This window comes from Narcine bancroftii, chromosome 2 (assembly GCF_036971445.1).
Source record: "Narcine bancroftii isolate sNarBan1 chromosome 2, sNarBan1.hap1, whole genome shotgun sequence".
In the NCBI taxonomy this organism is placed as follows: Eukaryota; Metazoa; Chordata; class Chondrichthyes; order Torpediniformes; family Narcinidae; genus Narcine; species Narcine bancroftii.
Window position 1 is genome coordinate 154,359,865 of NC_091470.1, and position 24,240 is coordinate 154,384,104.

General features: G+C 41.5%; 1 protein-coding gene across 5 annotated transcripts in view; it reads right to left on the minus strand.

Annotated features, from left to right (window-relative positions):
• The window catches only part of slc45a1 (solute carrier family 45 member 1), a 112,052-nt gene that overhangs the window by 82,049 nt on the left and 5,763 nt on the right, over nt 1-24,240 (minus strand). For 4 of the 5 annotated variants that reach the window (XM_069918656.1, XM_069918653.1, XM_069918655.1 and 1 more), the window contains exon 2: nt 18,638-18,845. The exons of the other annotated variant lie outside the window; for it this stretch is intronic. The gene's annotated coding sequence lies outside the window, so the exon portion shown is untranslated. The remainder of the gene's footprint in view (nt 1-18,637; nt 18,846-24,240) is intronic. 5 annotated transcript variants of the gene reach the window in all.

A 24,240-nucleotide genomic window follows, 5' to 3' on the forward strand; every position in this document is an offset into this window, starting at 1 on the left:
GACACGACTCCAGTGACCCCAATCCTGGCACCATGGCGGTCACGCCGGATGGTCAGACCCTCTGACCGGTACAGCCCCTAACCTCCATTCACCCTGGGTTCAGTTCTCAAAGAAGGGGTGAATGTGATAGGACAGATTCTATCACCAATGTGTATATGTAGAAATGGTAAGAGATGGTAGTGTAGGATGACTGTGATTGGCTGAGAGCGGAGCCACACCTACTGGCAGGTCTTAAAGGATTGCTCCTAGCCAGACCAGGTCATTCTGGACTGGTTGACCTACTTGTGATATGCTCCAGTCTTTTAGTTAATAAAAGCCTTGGTTTGGATCAACAAGTCTTTGGTTCTTTCGACGCGCATTACACACATGACGTCTCTGAAGGAACTCTCTTTTGTTTCTCTTTTGTATCCTAATTACTCCTGTGATGGTTTACCTGACCAAAAACCTAACACCCCCTCCCCTCTTACCTCTACCTCTAACTCTATCTCGCCTGTAACATCTATACCCAGGACGGTGGCCTGCAAATCCTGCCATTCTTTCTGCCACATTTCTGTTATGGCTAAAAATATCCCAGTCCCATCCCATGTCCTGAATTCATCAGACTTTGTGCATTAAAAGAAATGCAGTTAAGTCTGTCAGACTTTTCATGCCATTTAACTTGCCCCTGTCTGTCCTGTTTGCAAAACCTGCGCACTTTATCATCTATATATTAACCTCAACTTGCTCATCTTCTACACGCTGCTGTATTATTAAATGCTTTCCCCAGCAAGTAATGCAGATGTATATGCAAAGGAGAAGACAAGAAGGGATCATTTAATAATGATCAAAAATGTGCAATGTGAGATTAAGATTAGGCAGTTTTGCATTATCCCAATAATAATAAGGATTTATGCATAATTATTTTTAAATTCCCATTCATGCCCATGATCCCGTGCTCAGCCATGGTTCCCTGATGCACAACATTATTTGCTGTTATTAGCACTTCCAACACCCATAAGCATGAAAGATGCAGCTTTGTTCTCAGTCAGCAGATTAGCTGTAGTGGTGTTAACAAAGCAAAACCTTTGCAGGCCCTGTTGATTCATGCAACTAATGGACAGCACATTAGGCACTGGATGCAAAATAAACTGTAATTAGAATGGGGACATTAAAAATGCATTACAATTCTTCTTTTCTTTCTTTGGCTTGGCTTCGAGGACGAAGATTTATGGAGGGGGTAAAAAGTCCACGTCAGCTGCAGGCTCGTTTGTGGCTGACCAGTCCGATGCGGGACAGGCAGACACGATTGCAGCGGTTGCAAGGGAAAATTGGTTGGTTGGGGTTGGGTGTTGGGTTTTTCCTCCTTTGCCTTTTGTCAGTGAGGTGGGCTCTGCGGTCTTCTTCAAAGGAGGCTGCTGCCCGCCAAACTGATTGTATCCTCACCCTCACCTACCTAACCCCACCCTGCTGGTGCATTTCCAGGGATATCAATTTGCTCCAATGTGTCAAAGTATGTGTGTTTGGGATTTACAGTTTTTCATAAAATGTTAACATTGATTCACAGTCTGACCTATTTCCAGCATTTGTTATTTCACAGGATATCCAGGGGGATTAAGGTAACAGGTAGAGCAGTCTTAAGAGGATCCATGCCAACCCTGCATCAAACATTTCTAGGCCTGGTACACATCAACATCTCTCTACACGGTCCCATCAAATACTTTCCAAGTAAGTATAAATGGAAAAAAAATCCCTCTACAATATCCCATTAAACTCCTCAGGTGCTGTATTGAGTGCTCCCAGAGCAAGTACAGAACACAGAAATAAATGGTTAATTGCTGAATATTTCTAAAAGATGTGTAACAGTCATATAAACACTGACACCACTAGTCGATTTTCATCCTTCTTCCTTCTTTGGCTTGGCTTCGCGGACGAAGATTTATGGAGGGGTAATGTCCACGTCAGCTGCAGGCTCGTTTGTGGCTGACAAGTCCGATGCGGGACAGGCAGACATGGTTGCAGCGGTTGTAAGGGAAAATTGGTTGGTTGGGTGTTGGGTTTTTCCTCCTTTGTCTTTTGACAGTGAGGTGGGCTCTGCGGTCTTCTTCCAAGGAGGTTGCTGCCCGCCGAACTGTGAGGTGCCAAGATGCACGGTTTGAGGCGAGATCAGCCCACTGGTGGTGGTCAATGGGGCAGGCACCAAGAGATTTCTTTAGGCAGTCCTTGTACCTCTTCTTTGGTGCACCTCTGTCTCGGTGGCCAGTGGAGAGCTCGCCATATAACACAATCTTGGGAAGGCGATGGTCCTCCATTCTGGAGACGTGACCTACCCAGCGCAGTTGGATCTTCAGCAGCGTGGATTCGATGCTGTCGGCCTCTGCCATCTCGAGTACTTCGATGTTGGTGATGAAGTCGCTCCAATGAATGTTGAGGATGGAGCGGAGACAATGCTGGTGGAAGCGTTCTAGGAGCCGTAGGTGATGCCGGTAGAGGACCCATGATTCGGAGCCGAACAGGAGTGTGGGTATGACAACGGCTCTGTATACGCTAATCTTTGTGAGGTTTTTCAGTTGGTTGTTTTTCCAAACTCTTTTGTGTAGTCTTCCAAAGGCGCTATTTGCCTTGGCGTTGTCTATCTCGTTGTCGATCCTTGCATCCAATGAAATGGTGCAGCCAAGATAGGTAAACTGGTTGACTAACTACATGACACGTTTGAACCATGAAGAGGGCTCGCCAGCAGCTATATTTTGCGAGGAGTTTGAGGAGTATGTCACCAAAGTCCCTTGCAAATTTCTACAGGAGAGCATTCTGTAAATCCCAAATGCACTGTCTGGTATGGAGGTGCACAGGATAGGAAAAAACTACGGGGAGTTGTGAACTCAGTCAGCGCTATCATGGGCATCAGTCTTCATTCCATCAAGGACATCTACAAGAGGTGGTGTCATCAGAAAGCAACCTTTAGTCTCAAGGAACCTCATCACCCAGGCCATGCCCTCTTCACATTGGTACCATTGGGAAGGACGTACAGGAGCCCTGAAAACGAACACCCAATGGTACAATAACAGCTTCTTCTTCACAGCTATCAGATTTCTGAATGGACCATGAACCCCAGACACTCCTTTGTCTTCTTTGCACTCATTTGTTTTTTTTTAAAAGTAACTTTTGCATCCGTGACGCTGCTGCAAATCAACTAACTTTGAGATTATGTTCATGACAATAAATTCTGATTCTACCCAATAATATGCTGAAGAATATGACAGTTTGAAGTTATATTGTAAAATATAATGTGAATTTCTGAGATGCAGAATTATAAACATTCCACACCCTGTGATGAATTCTGTGGCTTGCCTCAGAGGTAGGGGGTGTCAAATCAAACCTGTGCTAAATGGAACCCAAGATTAACATTCAGCCAGTGACCATTGAATCAAAGCAAAAGGAATCCTTTGCTTAGAGACAAAAGAAATTGCAGGTGCTGGTATCTTAAGCAAACGATCCTTTGCTTTGAAACGTTGTCTGAGTCTCACTAAAGGGGAAGACCCCAAATATTGACTGACCATTTTTACTGGATGCTGTCTGACCTGCAGAGTTCCTCTAGCAATGCTTTATCTGCTCAAGATTCCAGCATCCACATCTTTTGTGTTTCTCAATCCTTTGTTTAGCTCCTCCTTTTGAGGATACCAAGAAATCCATTCAGCAATGTCAAAAAAGTTTGTTGAACTGTATCTAAACATCTATGTCCTTGGTGAGTTTACCAGAATGGGGTTTATTTGCAAAGAGTAAATTTACACTTCTGTTCTTTGAACTGCATAAAAGTGGAAATTTTTCGAATCAGATATTTGTGAACTGGTGTTGACCAATCTTCTATCATAGTGACGTGTGACATGTTTATTTTTTGGGGGTCAATAAACCATTTGAACTTAACACAATCAAAATGCCCTCCAGCACATCAAGGGCATCGCCACCTACCCCAGTAAGAACAATTTAGATACATGTGTCATTCTTTCCATAACTAAGTGTCGATAGGTACATTACAGGAATATTATGAAGCAAAGTTTGTCACTGACCCTCTTTAGAAGATACTGGGACAGATGACCAAAACCTGCTCAATAAATTAATTGTTAGGGAGCAGGAGAAAGGAAAAGTGGTGACGTTTAAGGTGAGAATTCAGGATGTAACCGTGGGTACCAGTAGAAGAGAAGAAATTTGAATGACCAGAAATTAATGGATGTGGAATATGGGAGGTCATCAGGAGATCATTTGATTAGTTGAATCTGAATAAACATTTCAACAATGTAATGTCTTTAAGCATGAAAGAGGCCTTTTGAATGTTATGATCCTATTAGACATCAGTCACCTGAAACTCTTGTACCTCAAACAATATAACAGCTTTTTGCATGTTCTCGAAAGCCATTCTCAATCTTTTTTTGGTTATGTCACCCTTTGGACTGCTCAAAGTTTATGGGTCCCCTTCCCTGTGAAATTTAGTTGGATTCTTCCGAATTTGTCTCCTACCGACTATATTAAAGATTTTTTTTATGATTTCAGTCCATCTCCCCACTTAAATGGGGGGGGGGGGGGTGTATCTGGCCTTCCTTGACAATAGTGCTCCAGAACATTCTTCTTGCGACGTGCTTAAAGTTTCAACATGAAAATGGTTAGTGTAAAACAAACCTCTATCTTTTCTGGGCAGATTGTTTCAGTGTCTCACTGCATTCCGATGTGATTGCAAATGGGTGCCAAGGGTACTATCCCGTATGATGCTTTTTGGAATGCCACAAATTGTTTTGTTGCAGTGTTGTCCTATGACCACTCACATGAAATCTTATTTGACTAACATCTCCTGGTGTATCAAATAGCGTTCAGAGCATCAATCCACTGAGGCAAGGAAAATGACATGGGACCAGGTTTGGCCATTTCACTGCTGCTCAGGAGTGGGACAATGCTGCTGTCCAGAGTGGTTGTCTGTGGAACTGAGGCATGAAAGACTAAGCTGCTGATGCTTTTACCCACTTATTGAAGAAAAGATCATTTCCTTGAAAAAAAAAGGTAAGGGAGGAGATGATATCATCTTTGAAAACATAGTTGAATGGTGTACCAACAACAACCTCACATTCAATGTTACCAAAACCAAGGAGTTGATTGTTGACTTCAGGAAGGGAAAACCAGAGGTTTTACTATACAGAGATCAATGGGGGAATCAGAGGTGGAAAGGGTGAGCAAATTTAAGATCTTGGGAGCCACTATCTTGGAGGATTTTCCTGGACCCAACATACTTATACTATCAAGAAGAAAGTATGTCAGTGCCTCTACTTCCTCAAGAGTTTGCAGAGATTTGGTATGACATCATAAGCACTGGAAAATTTCTACAGATGTGTGGTGGAAAGTGTGCTGACCGGCTGCATCATACTCGGGATAAGGGACATCAGTACACCTGAGTGTAAACTGCTGCAAAAGGTACTGGAAACAATCCAGGTCATCACAGGCAAGCCCCTTCCCATCATCAAAAACATCTACAGAGAACGTCGTCGTTGGAGAGCAGCAGCAATCATTGAGGATCCACATCACCCAGTACACACTCTGTTCTCGTTGCTACCATCAGGAAAGAGGTCTAGGTGCCACAAGACTCACCCTACCAAGTTCAGGAACAGCTGCTACCCCTCCACCATCAGACTCCTCAAAAACAAACTCAATCAGGGACTCATTTAAGGACTCTTACTTTTGCAATTTGTTGATGTGTTTGCCTCTGTATTGCATAGTCAGTCTGTTTACATTTCTTTATTTGTTTACATGTATATATTGAGTACCTTCTGTTGCCTCGCCCACAGGAAAAAGGATCTCAGGGTTGTATGTGAAGTTATGTATATACTCTGACAATAAATCTGAAATGTGAACCCAAGTGATGTGTTATATAAGTATAAAACAAATTGCTCCACATGACAAATCCTATTGCAAAATAAAATATATCTAGTTCAGAACCTGAAAGATTATCTTATATGAAACCATTAAAAATAGCTTCAAGTTTGGGACAGTGGGCTAGAGTTTAACAATATATTTGGAAATTATATTGTTTCTTTAATTCATTTATGGAACATTGTTTGGTAGGGAAAGAGAGCGAGAGAGAAAGAGAAAGTGAGACGGAAATTGGAGAAGTCAATATTGATGCCACCTGGCGAAGCTGTTTTTCCTCCAATATGTGGGTGGCCTTCAGTACATGGGCCATGGGTAAAATACCATTTCAACTCGCTGAAGCTTACCCGTTCCAATTAAGTAATTTTATGTTTCATTGAATCTTGTCCTTTTCCATATTATTTTAAAGTTGGTGGCAGGATCATCATTCTCTTTTTTCTACCAGTTCTAATACTTTCTGCATCAGTGCGCTGGAAATAATGCTAGAGAGAGTGCTCCAGTTAATTTTTCAGAAATCTCTCTCCCTCACTCTCTACACTCTATTGAAGCCCACTATTACCACTATTCCACATTTTTTCATCTTTTGGTAGATTGCGTGAGATTTTGTTATTCCCTGTCTGTAAGGAGTTTGTACCTTCTCCGTGTGCCTGCATGGGTTTTCTCTGGGGGCTCTCTTTTCCTTCCACCCTTCAAAAAATACGTAGCAGGGTGTAGGTTAAACGTATCGGGGTGTAATCGGGCACCATGGACTCGTAGGGCTGAATTGGCCTGTGACAATGCTGTTTGATCATTCTTCTATTGTTTCTCATTCTATCCACTTAGACTCTGTCTTTGGCTCATCAGTTCCATCATCACTATCCAGTGCCACAATGTGATCTATGCTTCCACCTTCACCTTTCCTTTACTTTCCTCATATGTAGCAAGGATTATTTTGCTAATCCTCTCTTCCTTTCAGCCAGGTTGCTGTGATTTTCACCACGGTATAGCCCCATAAGGATACTGCGCTGTCTGTACTCCCCTTGTGGGTTTTCTCCAGGGGCTCTGGTTTCCTCCCACCATTCAAAAGCTTATCGGATGTGTAGGTTAATTGGGTGGCATGAGCTGAAATGGCCTGTTATCCTGCTGTATGTCTAAATAAAAAAATTTATAAATTGCCTTCAACTTAACTATCTTATTCAAACTAGTGCATCATTTATGTAAAAGCATTCAATATCTATTTTGGACTGCATCATATTTAGCATCTGCCTGGTACCCTACTATTTCTGAACAATTTGTCACTCTGCATCTATTTGCCTTTGCCAGTCCTGTGATCAGATTGTGTTTTATCCTTAATATTTAATCTCAGCGATGATTCCCTCATATCCAGCTGTTTGGGAAACAAGTTTGGAGAGATAGAATCCCTTAATAAAAGTTGAGTGCTTGTCCATGAGCCAATACAGCAAGATGGTTTGAATTGTCTTGGTGGCTTAGTGCCTCTATTCAAGATACAGTAGCAGACATACAAGCAGATTCCAAGTTCATTTTGCGGTTAGTGTTTGTGTCAGTTGATTCCTGTGAGTAATCTTTTCCTGGAATAATGGTATGTCTGAAGGAAACCCTTTGTGTAACAACTATTCCAGGAGATTAAATAACTGAACTTTTTTACAACAAATATCTATCTGCAGGTATGACTTGGAAATGTACAGATAACTGAGTGAGCTAGAAGAACGTTCCAGGTTATTTTTCATTAAGGTTCAGGTTGCATCTGACTGGAAGGTTCTGACAACCAATGGAATGTGAATAAGATGCTGTGGATGAAAGATCACAAGGTCATAGATGTTGAGTGAACAAAGTAATCTGTTTATCTTTGCATAACCAGCTTTGAGGTATTGCTTTGATGGCTTTAGGCTTTTGTTTCCATTCTCCATTTTGATAACTACTTGATCCTTATTGCTCATTGATGGGACTTGCATCCTGATGTGAGGCGAAGTGGAATTTAGAGTTGGATGAAGAATGGTATCAAATTGATATCTCTAACTGGAATTAGACTGGAATCCTCTCCACTTAGTTCCAGATAATCTGATACTAAAAACTGATAAACATTGGAAACTGTAGCCCCCTTGCCTGTTAAACTGCTTGATGTTCACCACTTATAGAACATACAGAACGGAATCCGTAACCTTTAACTTCCCTGATCCACAACTAACCTTTCTAAAGAGTTTCCACTTCTGTAATGCAGACTATAGCTTTACAAGGATTCACTTTGGGAATGGATTTTGCACAAAGTAGAGCAAATTTAAGTGTGAAATCAAATTGAGCTGGACGAGATATTAAAACCAAAGGAAAGAATGTATGCAGAGTACATTTCCATGATATCAGACAGAGCAATGGCAAATTGGAACAATACCCAGTCAGTGCAGAAGTGGTTTAGAGATGAGGAATACTGTTCCTTGAAGGAACTTTAGGAGACTATTCTCAGTTATCCAAATTGGCTTGGTTAATAGTATCTCATAAGTGTGGGCTAGTTTGAATGGGCTAATGGGAAAGGTTGAAAGGTAGTAACAGTGAGTGCAGTGTGAGTGAGAAAAGCTGCATGGGGATTAAAAATAAAACAGTCTCCACACAGAGTGCCAGAGGCACATTCCAATGCATGACCTCATTTCCTGCATGACAGATTTTATTACGCCTGATTCACCGGTCTCTCTGTTGCCTGGTGACAGGCTGGGGGCAGCGAGTCCCACCCTAATAAACCTCATTTCCAGAGCACACCCTCCGTTCGAGTTCCAGCCCTTTGCCAGTGGCTGTGGTTCACAGCAAGTACAGACACTGCACACTCACAGGACTCCAATTGCTCTTAAAGGGGCTAGGCAATTTAAAGGGAAACTTCAAAATACTGCCTTAACACTTCCATTTCAGTTTTATTTAAATTTGTCCTCAAAATTCTCTCTCCTCTCCAGAAGATATTCTTGTCAGTTTTGGATCCAAGCACCATTCAAAACAATGCTTGAACAATTACTGTCACAAAGCTGAGGGAGAGAAGGGGCTATTAACCAGTCACTGGTGTCACTAGGGGGGTACGGACGGCACTGGGTGACACCATCAGAGGGGGTGACATCCAAATGATTGTCTATAAAATTTTTGCGCAGTGTTTCAGAAGAAATTTTTAAAATAAAAATATCCCTGTAAAAACATTTTTTCCATGCATCAAATGAACTCCAAGGCTAAAATTATATGCTAGTTTACTTTTTGAACCTTCTAATGCGTTCTGGTCAGGGCACTCTGTCCCTGCTCAGTGCCACCGCCGCCACTCTGGACATACAAGGAACACACATTTGTTCCTTCTATGCTTGGTACACTCGGTCCATGGTTCGGGGAGGGGGGGGGGGTGACACCATGCATTACCGCACCAGGTGACACCAACTTTAGTGGCGCCGCTGTAACCAGTAGCCACTCCAAACCACTAAAGATAACTGAAGGTGCCTGCCAAATGACAGCAAGATTGGGCTAATTAATGATTGCCGCCATGGTTGAGTAGTTTCCTGGTACTCTGAGGAGCCAAACATTAACTCTGGTGACTTGAATGAGGTACCAGTGATGCACAGGGAACAAAAGTCAGTAACTTCAACAAAACAGAGAGGTGAACAAGGAGTGGGACCCCAGGTTCAAGACCACTGCAGAAGATCAGCTCATTGAAAGCTGCCCGCCAACTATGCGTACTATTCGAGATTACAGATTCTTTTATTGTCATGTAATAAAACAGAAAATGTGATATTACACGAAATTTCTTTTACTGTAAGGCAGATGAAGTTTCGTCATCAGCAGAAATTACCCGGTGCCCTTATAGTCAGAGAAAGAGAAGCAAAAGAGAGTCCGCCAGTGTCACTGAGTGTCCATAGATTACCTTCAGTGCTCCCGCAGCCTATCCAACCACACAAACACCTGTCCAGACCATCGGCAACCCAAATTCCAGATTCGAACCTCCGACACAATCAGGAAGCCTTCAATGCCCTTGGCACCCCCTCACATCTTGGTTCCACTACCTGGTACCTCATTAGTCAGTCTCCAGCCAGACTCCAACAGCCCGCAACCTGGTATGAATCCCTTGACTCCAGTTGCCATCAGCCCACAGCTTGCGTGAGTTCTTTGCCTCAAGTCACCAAAAGTATGCCACTGTGGTCTCTGTCCCATGGGACATCTCCTCCGTCCTTTTCAAATTGGGGGTGAGTGGGTGGTCGCCCCGTTTTCTGGTACCCTGTGCCAGTACTCTGCTTCCCTGGAGTCTGCAACCCCTCATGGCTGCTATTGAACACAGGTGCCACCATCTTGGTCCATACCCCTTAGTCGTAGGATTTTAAAATAAACCACCTTCAACTCTTTTAATCGGCTGTTTAAGTCCTGTATGGGCCTAATGGTAGTCGGACTGGGAAGTTGGACCCTGCAGGGGAGCACTGTGTCTCTGCTACCTGCCCTCTGTGGGTCCGGGTTTCTTTTAAAATCCTATGACCATGGGGTCTGGACCAAGATGGCGGTGCCTGTGTTTGACAGCAGCCATGAGGGTTTGCATACTCCAGGGAAGCAGAGGACTGGCACGGGGCACCAGAAAACAAGAAGACCATTTCCTGTTTAAAAAGGAGAAGCAGAGGAGATGTCCCATGGGACGGTGACCACAGCACCATTACTGCGATTCTTTTTATAAACAGTACTGATATTAGAAGTCCTGCAGCCAATACAAAAATAAATGTAAGAATAATTGTGAATAAAGACCTGGAAACTTGTAATAAAAACAAAAATTGCCTGAATGTTCTCATTCAGGGTTCCAAAATCACTAATCATTCCAAATGGTGTGAGCTAGGCAGTGGGGAAATTAACGCCATTCTTGGATGTGCCAGGCAAGTAATGTGCTCCAAAACTAGGATTATGTTTCTCAGTTTTATACATACAGAGGTTCAGAGTGCCAGCTAACTGGTTGATGGGGAGAGGTAAAAGGGGAACACTTTTCACTCAGAGAGTGGTAGGAGTGTGGAATGAGCTGCCATCTCATGTAGGGAATGCAGATTCAATCTTGAGTTTTAAAAATAAATTGGATAAATACATGGATAGGAGTGGTCTGGAGGGTTATGGAATGAGAGTAGGTCAGTGGAACTCGGTAGTTTTAATGGTCGGCACAGACCTGAAGGGTTGAATGGCCTGTTTTTCTGTGTTGTAATGTTCTATGGTTTTAACAAAATGTTGGTGAGGAGGGTAAGAGGGTGAGGAGGAGCACAGTCCCACGGGCAGGAGATAATAGGTGGATAAGGAAGGGAGGGCACACCAGCAAACAAAAGCTGGAGGGGGGTTGAGGGGTGGCTCTGTCAACATTGTGGAGCTGTGTTTCATTCTATTTGTATTCACTCATACACAAAGTCACATGTATTAGCTGGCCCAATGATCTATATTATATTATATGGTGAGTGGCCTCTGTACATTTCCAATTTGGTCTGGTGAGAAATTTCACAAATTTCATCTTGATTTTGACCAAGTGTTTTCTATTTCAGTTCAATGAAGGCATGAACTTCTAACATCTAACCTGATTGGGATTGCACCAAGCAACCTCTTAATTTATATATAATTATGGTGTATATCTATCATCAGGTAAAACATTAAAGTTTGCACAGTTGGTGGAATCACAGATGGCAATGAGGAAGCGTACAGGAGTGAGAAAGATCAGCTAGTTGAGTGGTGTCACAATAAGCTTACACTCTAGCAAAACTAAAGAACTGATTGTGGACTTCATGAATGGGAAACCAGAACACAAACTAGCCCCCATCAAGGCGTCAGCAGTGAAGAGAGTAAAGACCTTCAAATTCCTGGGTGCAACATTTCTGAAGATCTCTCCTGTTGATGAAGTCATGAAGAAGGAACAACAACGATTATATTTTGTTCAGAGTTTCTGGAGATTCGGTATGTCACCAAAGATTCTTGCAAATTTCTGCAGGTGTACTGTAGAGAACGTTCTGTCTGGTTGCATCGCTGTCTGGCATGGAGGAACCAAAGCACAGGACAGGAAAAGGCTACAGAGGGTTTGTAAACTCAGCCATGGGCATCAATCTTCATTCCATTAAGGACATCTTTAAGGGGCACTGTAATTGACCATGAAGTCTTTCACTGCTAAATATCCTGCAGACACTCTGGCCTGGGCTAACACTAGAAAAATGACCATTTGGCTGTGAGATATTGAAGGGGTGGATGCGGGTGAAACACAAACCCCAGTAGAGTTGTTATTACTTGTGTGAAGACAGTCCATTGACAATACTGAACCACCCAAATCCCAACAGGACTCAGTATTTTTGGACATGTAGAACTAGAGAAAAGAATTATTTACATGACTTGGCTGTAAAGAGATCCTGATAAGGCCAATGTAAGTGACAGAGCACTAGATGTAAGCACCTTTTGCTGATATACTTCTGAGCTAAGATAGCACCAGATATTTTTATAACAAATCAATTTGGCTGATGGCAAACAGCATGGATTATTTATGGACTTATAATTATATCTGCTCTATATATTCTTGGCAGTAAAAGCGGTTAATGATTACCTAGAATGTTACAGTAATCAGTGTTATGAGCTCTTTCTCTTCTACTCTCTTCATGCTGTATGATAACAGGGAATGAAGTATGATTCAAACCTACAGTTACCATCTGGAAGCATTACTCTCTAACAATCACTGGATTATTGTACAGCAGAATTACCTTCTATTTATCAAAAGGTTTTTCCTCTATAATTTTCTTTTCCCATACGACTCCTGAAGGTAATAATTCTCTCTGGCGTTCAGGCCTCCCCCTCTCCCAACATTCTGTCAGGATAAAGGATTAATGTTCGATCAATCACAGATTTATAAATCCCTATGTCTCTGCAGCTAAATCAGCACAGACTGAACAGTAACCTGAACTGTATGGCTCAGCACCACATTTGGGATTGAATGTCTCACCAAAGAGATCTGAGAAGGCAATGAACATAGAACATAGAACAATGCAGCACAGTACAAGCCCTTTGGCCCTCTATGTTGTGCCGACCCACATATTCCATCCTAAAAAAAGAACTAAACTCACCCTACCCCATAACCCTCTATTTTACTTTCATCCATGTGTCCCCAATGTTTCAGCCTCCACCACTATCCCAGCAAGGCACTCCAGGCATCCACAACTCTCTGGAAAAAAAATGTACTCCTGATGTCTCCCCTAAATTTTCCTCCCTTAACTTTGTACATATGTTCTCTGGTGTTTACTGATCCTGCCTTGGGAAACAGGCACTGGCTGTCCACCCTATCTATGCCTCTCATAATCTTGTAGATCTCTATCATCTCCTCTCATCCTTCTACGCTCCAAAGAGAAAAGTCCCAGCTCTGCTAATCTTGCCCCATAATTGTTTCCCAGTCCAAGCAACATCCTAGTAAATTTCCTCTGCAGCCTCTCCATAGCTTCCATATCCTTTCTATATTGAAGTGACCAGAACTGAACACAATACTCTAAGTGACCTCTCGACTCCTGAATTTAATCCCCCTATTAATGAAGCCCAGCATCTCATAGGCCTTCTTATCTATCGTATCAACCTGTGCAGCGACCTTGAGGGATGTATGGATTTGGACTGCAAGGTCCCACTGTTCATCCACACTCTCAAGTAACCGACTGTTAACCCTGTACTCAGCCTTCTGGTTTGTCCTTCCAAAATGCATGACCTCACACTTATCCAGATTGAAATCCATCTGCCACTTTTCTGCCCATCTCTGCATCCTGTCTATATCCTTTTGTAACTTTTGACAACCTTCATCTCCATCCAAAACTCCTCCAACCTTCATGTCATCTGCAAACTTACTGTCCCAGCCTTCTGCCTCTTCATTTATGTCAATTCAAGGCTATCAGATCAGACCTGATTGGCCAAATTACAGGCACAGTTGGGTGAACTGGGGAAATAATGTAAATGCTGGAGAAACTCAGCCAGTCTCGCAGCTTCCATAGGAGGTAAAGATATATTACTGAAAGTTTGAGCCTGGGTTCTTCTTTAAGGTATAAACCTTAAAGGCAACTGAATAAAGACTGGGAGAGAAAGGGGGAGGAATCCAGTCCGACTGACAAAAAATGTTAATTGGATGTGATAAGAGGGAAGATGAGAATTGATTGTGGCTCAGTGAATGAAGACAGAGGGATAATGGAAGAGAAAGGCAGGTAAAGAGACAGGGGGACAAAGATGGGGGGTGGGGGACGGGGGAGGCGGAGGGTTAATGGAAACTGGAGAAGTCGATGTGAACGCCAAGACAAATAATATAGCTGATGCCTTAAAGCACCAATCCAGTAAAAAAAACTCAGTACTTGTTTATTCATTCACGATTCTTTTGATGGGTTCTATGTAGGTTACAGACTTGAGGTACTGATACACAAGAGAAAGAAGATGTTTGTTCTAATACATTTCCAACTGATTAAACACCTCCCCTCCTCTGGCCTCCACTCCACTTCTCAATCTCAGTAGCACATTCCCAATTCAAACCCTCTGATTACATTCTCTTTGTGAACAGATTCTCTTGGCTCACTTTGTGTCGCTGGGAAACGGAATGCACAGCCTCTTCCACAAATGACCTGTGAGTTGTATGTTGTTTGGGGTTGCGGTGATTTGTGGTCTCCAGTCTCCAATTCTACACTGGGTATGTTCCTCCCCCTCATTGTTCCAGACAGAACTCATGATTTAGAATTGCATCAATTGATAGAAAAGAACAGGCAATGTAAACTCAGCAGAGCACAGGGATGGAGTGATCAATGGTCCAGAATTGTGGGGAGGCTCCACTCAGGCCTTTGGTGCCAGATTTCTATTCAAAAGAAGAAATCACTCCAAATTGAGCAGTTGAACAGCCTGAGGCTCTGTGCCAATTGAGCTGTAGACTGGCAGCTGTGGATACAGATCCCATTGCAGTCACTCCGACAGAAAGCCAGAATACGCCACTGGATTACTTCGGAGATGCCTTAGTACCACTCGATCCTGTGTGTAGTATTCGTGCAGCACTTGCACTCACTCTGAAAAATATTTCTACAAATTCATTTTGTAGTCTGAATAAAAAGGAACCTTAAATTGTTATTTCCTTTATCCTGTGCTTTCCAAACCCATGCAAGGACAAGAGGGGGGGGGGGGGGGTGGTGGGGGTGGTGGTGTGTGGACTTAACCCCAGGGAGACTCAGTGCTGTCAGGGGAGGAGGGGACTGAAACCAAGGGAGAGTCAGCAACATCAGGGGAGGAGGGGACTGAACCCCAGAGAGAGTCAACACCATCAGGAGAATGGGAACTAATTGAAAAAAATGTTTACTCTTGAGTTTTCTGAAGCTAAACGGATTAATGTTGTGTGGATGCCTCTTCCTGTTGTTTAGTTATCTCAGCTACTGGAGACTGGTTAAATATAAACTAAGTTATGTTTGACATGTAATTATTAACCTCTGGTAAGATGAGCACTTGGTGGCACCAACAAGTCTCAAGGCATCAGTCACTGATTAGGTGACGAATGATCACAATCTCTCTTCCATTTCCACTGTTTCAGACTGGAATAAGAGACAAATTTCCCACAAATCTGAGGTGGATTCTACCATGGCCAAAAGCATACTTCTCTGTTTTGTTTCCTCTGTGGTTGCATTTTCTCCTGAGTTTATACATATGTAAAAAAGCATGGCATCTAAATAATACAGTTTCAAAATGTTCCAAAATGTACGAATCCCAGTTTAGTCATTGTTGAAATTCAGGAAATGTGGCAACCAATTTCCATACAGCAAGAGACACAGGATAATATTATTAGTTTAGTAACATTGACTGAAGAGTAAATATTAGCTAGAACTTCTCAGGTGTTTTACAAAATAGTGCTGTGTATTATTTCATATTTACCTGTGAGGAAAAATAGTTTAATAGCTCATCCACTCTACAACAGTCCAGCATTACACTGCTTATTTTGTGGTCAACCCAACTGAATAAAATAAAAACAGAAGATTCAAGAGATATTCATCAGAAAAGGTGGCACTTCAGAATGAAACAGAATTAATGTTTCAGGTCAATGACTTTCATGAGAACTAGGAATGTTGAACAAAAAACAAGTTTTCTGATGTAGAGAAAGGGAAAGGTAAGGTGATAACCAAAGGAACAATCTGAGCTGGGGTAGTAAAAAAGGGTGTAATATTACAAAATCAAACAAGATGATAAGGCAAAGTCGTCTGGATACACATAAATGTTGAGAGTTGTTCCAGAGAGAGAGAGAGAGAGAGATGGGTGGAAGATGAATATCTGAAATAAAAATGTCAGAAATGTTTATCATCCACAAATGTTGAGCTCAATATTGTGTCCGTAAGCCTACAAATTGTCTTGAGCTTTCTTTGACCTTCTTTTGAACAAAGCAAGAGGAGATATAAAGAATGAAACAGCCTGCAAGCTCTGGATTGTGATTGAGGACAATCTCCAGTATCTCCAGTACAGAATAGAAACCTCACTTAAACTCTTGAGTACAAATGATAATTATACAACACTAAATTAATCAAAGCTCAAATGAATCTCTTTCTGGAGCTCTGGAAAATTGGGTGACAGGTGATTAAAGACAAAGTGTTGCATCTCCTGTGTGGAAGGGAGAGAGAGTGAGCACTGTGGAGATGGAGGAATGAATGAACCAGGGGCATCAGACATAATCGACTGAAAACATGAACTCTGTTTCTCCATCCATAGATGCTGCTTGACGTGTATTTTAACCAGACTTTCAGCATCTGCAGCTTTTTAGATTTTCAATTTCATGTTATTTATCATCTGATTTTATCACTACAACCCAATGAAACTGCGCTCTTTGGTCCATGGTTCAACAGTATAAATACACATACAGACAAATTTTAATTCACACAGAACCTATATGCATATGTGTATTAAAATAAATATTATTAATATATAGTGAAGTCACGGGACATTGTTTAGCAGTTCAATAGCCATTCAGCAGTCTCCCAGCCCTTGGGAAGATTGGTGGTTATGGCTCTCATATTCCTGCATTTCTTCCCTGATGGTAGTAGCAACTGTACCACACAACTGATACAGCTGGCCAGGATGTTCTCAATAGAGCTCCTGGCCGGCTGAATGGTGGCTAGTAGCCTTGCCTGCCTCAGCCTTCTAAGGAAAGGCACTTGATGTTTAACCTTCCTGACAAGTGAGATATGTCACTTTTTATGCAGATTCCAAGGAACTTGGTGCTCTCCAATCTCTTCACTATCGAGCTATTAAATTTCCATTTCATCCTAAGAACTCATGGTGAGGAAAGTGCTTGAAATTCTTTAAACCACTATCTCTGAAAGAAATCGATAACGACTTAGTCATTTTGTGATGCCCTGATATTTATGCAAATTATTTTCCTATTCTTCAATATTCTAATGTACTCTGAAATGTAAAGCACTCTCCCTCCAAACCAAGCAAACCAAATGGTATAGATTGCTGGACTTTTAACATGCTTCATATTAAAGATTTGGCTGCCCCTCTGGAACACCACTAAAAATGTCTCATAGCTAGAACCGTAACTATTCTATGGTGGAAGAAATGCTCTATCCTTGGTTTCCATTGCAATGACTGTATTTTAAGTAGAATTGTTCTCTCAGGAGTTTTTAGAACTTAGTCATCAGCCTCCTGGCACCCACTGCAAGTGAGTAGGGCATGGAGCATTAAAAGTAAATTCTTCATCCATATTTTTCTGCAGCATTGAAGCAGACCATTTGGATCATTGAGTCCATGTTGACTCACAGAGTAATCTTTGTCCTCCATTCATCCAATCTCCCCACATTCCTATTTATTAACAGAGATGCAAAAGAAGACTGTTGCTGTGAATTGTTTTGTGAAGAAACCTTCAAGAATACAGGTGCTCTCCTACTTATGGTGGTCTTACTTACAATTTTTCAAAGTTAAGATGGTTTAAATCTGTACTTTCAATTTCAAATTCCGTTCTGTTCCCATGCTTGCAATATGCGGTATTCTATTCTCTCAATATGCTGCGTGATGGCAGCATTGCTCGTGATCCTGACTCAACCACATTTGCAGTCTCTGTAGCTATCATGCAAATGAGTGAAATTGATGACCCTGTCAATTTAACATCCCACCATCCAGCAATTAATTTTAGTTCAATGCTTCAAACATTCTTCATGCGCAGTGTGATTTCAGCTGTGTACGTTAATGGTTTTTATAGTTTAGAGTAAAGGTATTCAAAATGTAATTATAAAAAATGGTAGGTGCGGTATTCTTTTTGGACTTATGATGGGATTGCCGAAATGCAACCCCATCGTACATTGATGAGCATCTGTATATTCAAGATGAGGTGCCTATCCCAGGTATTATGGGTCTTGAGGCTGAGACTTCTACAGGTTGCCAGTTGAATGTGAGTGAAAAAGGGCCTCATGGGTAGCATATAGGAGGATGACTAAGACCGACCAGTATCCCAATTCCTGACTACAGTTGTAATCATGAGGTAGGCATCAGGTAATACAATCATTTGAAAAATAATTACATTTAATAATGATATACATAAATGACCCAGATCTTTAACAATTATTTATATTGACTCATCTTTAACACAATGAAATATCCTATGGTATTTCACAGATGTGTTAAATGTGTTTTTGACATTTACTAGATGTTTGGTCGAAGCCACAGGAATTCAGAAGCATCTTAAAGGTGGAGAATCAGGTAAAGAAGTAGAGGCTATGAATTAGGGAACTACAATGCTATTTCACTTTATATGTGCTCATATACTCACGTCTAGCACAAAAACAGTCTTGAATTTGTCAGCAAACTAAAATCCATGTTCATGGGTTCCATCAAAGGCATGGTGGAAGTGTTAACTCGTGTGCCTTCTGGAGCTTGTCCAATCCACTGCAGCTGTGGCAACTTCATTCTGAGCTAAGGAGGGAAGAGCTTCAACCCTTCGGGGAATAATCCTCATGGTAGCCAGACAGTAGTAACTGCTGCGGAGGAGAGAAAGGATGGAGAGAGCACCAAGGTTTTCAAAGAGAGATATTAAAATGCTGGTGAATGAGGAAAGTACCAGGAGGGGGAACCCTCAGACAATGGAGCAAGGCCAGAAAAATATGAATGATCTCCAGATATTTCAACACACACACACACACACACACACACACACACACACACACACACACACACACACACACACACACACACACACACACACACACACACACACACACACACACACACACACACACACACTGTCATTACCATTTCCAATAGTCCCATCTCTGTGTCCAGATGCAGGTTCTCCACCTCCCCATACATATAGTTAAAGCTTATAAATGTATAAAAATGGATATTTGCTTCTTACCCTCCAATAAGCAGAAACTGCCAGGAAAGGTATAGAAGGCTACCTTAACAGAAGGGGTTCTTGGGCACTGTGCCCAGCTGGCTGAAATAAAAGGTCCATAAAATTTCCTCAGATGGATCACAAACACAAAGAAAATTGGCTGAGTAGTGACCTTCTGTGCCATAATAATTCTGTACTATATCAATTTCACAGCAGCAAAGATTAGAGGACTCTGTTTAAGGTGTGGGGAGGAAAATTCAGGGGAGACATCAGTATTTTACACAGAATGTAGTGGGTGCCTGGAATACATTTCAGAGGTGGTGATAAAGCTGGTACAAGGACATTTAAAAGATTCTTAGTCAGGCATATAAATGCAAGAAAAATAGAGGGTTATAGGTGGGAGGTTGGAAAGGTTTAGATTGTTGAGTAGGTTTATATCTACACTGTGTGCCAAAGTATTGCGCTGTAATGTTCCATATTCTAGTTTATACTGACTTCTTCAGTAATTAAATTTGCCCAAAATATTCTTCGCTAGCTTAAGAACAGTTTGAGTACTTTCAGAAAATGTTTGAGCAGACTCCTGTAACATTGAAGCCACCTTTGGAAGTATCCTGTCATGAACTAAATAATTTACTTAATAAAATAGTGTCACTTTCTCGACTTGGAAACTCTCATTTACTTCAAAAAGGTTTCAAACAAACATTGAAAGGCAAAATATATCATGAGGTACAGGCCTGAGCAGAGGCTCTGGTCCAATTTCAGAATTAGTGTGTGATGGATTGTGTTATATTTTATATTGCATATAGATATGTTTTAAAGGAGATAAACTGTGAAAGGTTTTTTTAGTGTAGATCACATACAAACAGATCTCATTTAAAATGACAGCTCTTCTCAAGCCAGACAGGCCCGGCTTGAAGTATGCCTATAGAGACTTCACAAGTAGGTGTTAATTGGACATGCTATGGAGTAATGGATTATTGTTTTGGAAAACAACACATGAACGAACTGGAAGATTAGGTCTGGAGCTGCAGTCTGTCTGACTGTATTTTGCTGTTCTAGGAAGGTCATGTGGTTTTGCAAGCAGTGAGAGTCAAAAAGGCTTTTCTCTGAGAGAGAGAGAGAGAGAGAGAGAGAGAGAGAGAGAGAATTCAGTCCTACAGTTCAGCAGCAGCAGCTGGGACTGAAACAGGACAAGCCGACAAGCTTGTGGAAAAACCCCATTTTGAAAACGGGTTGTGAGTTCTAATTCAGCCTGTTTAACCCTTGTGGTCCATACAAGAGGAGATGGCTAGCTGTATAATGTTTCACTTGAAATAAGGGAAACAAAAAGGAACTCTGTGGTGACCTGAAAGAAAGAGGTTATCATACGGAAAACCCTGATGGGGCAAGTTTCTTCGGCAAGACACTGAAGTGGTTGATCGGAAGGAAACAGTTTGTGTCCAACGAGCAACAAATCTCTCTCTGAAAATCGACAAGAACCTTCCTGAGTGGTAACCATTTACCTTTCAAGCACCAAAGCCTGGTGAAATACATAAATGTTAAATTCTGTGCACAGTACAAGAATTGCCTGCAACCAGTGAACTTGGAGGAGTAAGGTGAGATTGGACTGTGAATCAAAGAACTTTTCTGAGCTTACACACCCATTACAAACACGTGCACTTAGAATTAGAAGGGGGTTGTTATGTTAAATTAATAGCAATAAGTAAAAGTTTGATCGTGTTTTCATGTTTCAAGATAATTAAAAGCAACTTTTGTTTAAGTAACCATTTGTCTTGATGAATTTCTGTTGCTGCTGGGCTTTGGGGACCTCTGGGCCCATAATAAGAGCAATTGGTCAGAAATGATTGGAAATACAATTTATTCTGGGTTATATTGATTTTGGTTGGCTTAGCTATGTTATCTAATTTCTGGTCATCAAATTTTAAGGAGAACTTTAAAGGAGGAAAGCATTGAAAGAGCAAAGAGCAAAGTCCCAGAAAGCAGGGACTTCATAGTTTGAGACATGTCTTTGAAAAATGGGATCTTAATTAGGAAAAAAAAAGTTGTCCTAGAAGATTGAAGTAAAATCAAAAGAGGCAGATGGATTTGAAAATGGTGGATAAGAATTTTAACCCAAGTGCTTTGTTTAAAAAAGGGAGCCAACGTGGTTCAACAAACATAGAAGTATTGCTAAATGGTGAATGCAATTGGTATGAATTTGGGTACAGGCCACAGCCTTTTCCCACACACTTAAATTAGAGAGGGATGATGGGCATCCAGAAAATTGTAATTGTTAAAGCTAAAGATAACATAGATACAGATGCAGTTTTAAATAGCAGATTTATTTATTAAAATTTTAGGCATACAGCATGGTAACAGGCCCTTCCATTCTTTGAGCCTGTGCAGCCCAATTACACACAAATGACCTACAACCCGGTGGAATGAAACTGGAGCAACTGGAGGAAACTCATGTAGACACGGGGAGAATGTACAATCTCCTTACAGACAGTGCCGGATTTGAAATCGGGCCGCTGGCGCTGTAACTGCATTGCGCTAACCCCATGAAGAGCAAGGGCAGAGCTGGAGTTTGATGACATTGTAGAGGTGAAAATGGGCATGAATATGTAGTCAGAAACCTCTGAGGGTGAAAATACAACATCAAATCTGAACACCGATTGTTTTGGTTTCACATATATGGCATGAAGTTTTGATTAGAGATTTATTGGCTTGTAAATAGAGAATTGCTGCCATGAAAATAAAGGTGCATGAGGCTTGCATAGATTGAAAACAAATGGTAACATTTTAAAAACAAGGGACTGACAGACCTGGAAATAATTCATGTCAGCAAGCACAGAGTGTTGATGCGTGAATGGGATTCTGAGTGAGTTAGGAGTAATTCTGGGATTTTGAAGCAACGTGGCAGTCATTTGCATTGTCTTTGTCAGATTCTGGGGTTCACTCTCTGACGTTTGAAACTTATCTCAGGCACAGTCCTATCAAACCACAGGTTCATTTTCTTTTCCCTTCCCACCATCCAGGGACCAAACCCTTCTTCAAAGCGAAGCATAAATTCATTTGCACATCCACCAGTTTGGTGTACTATATTTGTAGTTCACAGTGTTTTATATAGGAGAAACCAAACACAGATTGGGCGACTGCATGGCATTAGGATTCAGGTCACAGAGTCAATCCTGTTGCCTACCACTTTGATTCTCCATTCTCCTCCCCCTCTGACCTATCAGACTCCCTAAAAAGTCTCACATAACCTTGAGGAACAGGTTACGTGAGACTGTCTGAAGAGCACTTTGCAGTCCTCTGGAGTCAACATGGAATTCTCCAACTTTCTCAGCCTGCAGCACAATATTAAAATGGGTCAGTATCTATGATATTGGCTCAGTTTTCTCTCTCCATTAGCTTAGCCTGCTGGATTTGCCCAACGTTTTGCAATTCTAACCTCTTGGATGTATTCTCATTCTCAAACTGCTCTCATTTGATAGTTTTCATGAATAAAGGAACAAGTCCATCCTTCAACCATTGATGATACAACCATTATCAGCTGGGCAACCTGCTTCAGGATATTTCCTTGGTCTTCTCCACCCCCTCCCCCAATCTCTTTGCAGCTTGCTATCAACTTGTTTTCTCCCCAGTTCTGATCAAAGGTCTTTGACCTGAAATGATAACTATATTGATTTCTTCCTGAGTGCGTTATTTAGACTTTGAGCATATGCAGATTTTTTTTTTCATTTGGCACAATTTCTAGCCTCACACCTTATAGAAAATATCACACAACAATTACACCAGAAGTCAAAATGAAAATTGAGTGCTCACAACCAAAATCATTTATCTTGAACAAGTCGTTTTATTTGCTGTTGATTTCACCTGAGTTAGTCAGGAGAATAAAGAGGGCAATAATTGCACAGCTGCAGAACAAATTAAATCAGCTGCAATTCATCTGCCTTTCAGGTGGCGGTTGGAAATATGTCTTTTCAGGATAATGGAGATCCTTTTGCAGAGAGAGCAAGAAGAGGTTTTATTTCCCTAATTGAGTCTACATAGTCATTTCTTTTAGATGCAGTTTCAGAATCATAAATATATTGTTATGAACATCACATGGAATTCGTCATTTTGTGTCAGCATTACCAGTGCATATATTGGTATAAATTACATTTCAAACTAAATATATTCATAAAGAAGAGAACAAGGGGTAGTGTCTGTAGTTCATTGCCCATTCAGATATTTGATAGGAGAGGAAAGAAGCTATCCTTGTGCCTCTTGGTGTTCATCTTCAGGCTCCTCGACTCCTTCCAGATGGTAGTGTGGTGACACCACTGTATTACTATTGGTTACCATCTCTGTATGTATAGCTGGCCTGCCTCCATGCTGCCTGTACCAGTGACTCCTCCCCTTGGAATACCCTAATAAAGTCTGTTATGCCCAGACCCCTCCCCCAGCATGTGCTCTGGACTCGGGCCTAGCATCATGAGGGTACGTACAGTTTTAAGCTATTAAAAGCCTATCATTCTGGCAACTTCTAGTCTTTGAAGTTAATTGCTAGTGCATCAGGTAGCAGATGAAGAGGGCATAGCCTGGGAGGAGAGGATCCTTGAGGATAGAGGCTGCTTTCTTAAGGCACTGCCTCCTGTAGATGTCCTTGATGAAGTGAAGACTGGCGCCCATGATGGCAATGGTCAAGTTCACAAATCTCTGTAGTTTCCTCCTGTCCTGTGCATTGGCACCTCCATACCAGACTGTGATGCATCCAATTAGAATGCTCTCCATAGTAAACCTGCAGAAATTTGCAAGAGTCTTTGGTGACATACCGAATCTCCTCGAACTTCTCATGAAGTATGGCCAGTGGCAAGCCTTCTTTTTTAAAAATATTTTATTTTTGATTTTCAAAGACTCACACAAATACAAACAAACAACACAATCTCTCTCAACAACGGGATATAACATTCAGAATCTATTTTTTTCCCCTGTCCCTCTTCCCCCTCCCCCCCATACACTAATACCACAAGCAAAAGATTATACAAATTAAACAAACACAAAAGAAATTATTGGTA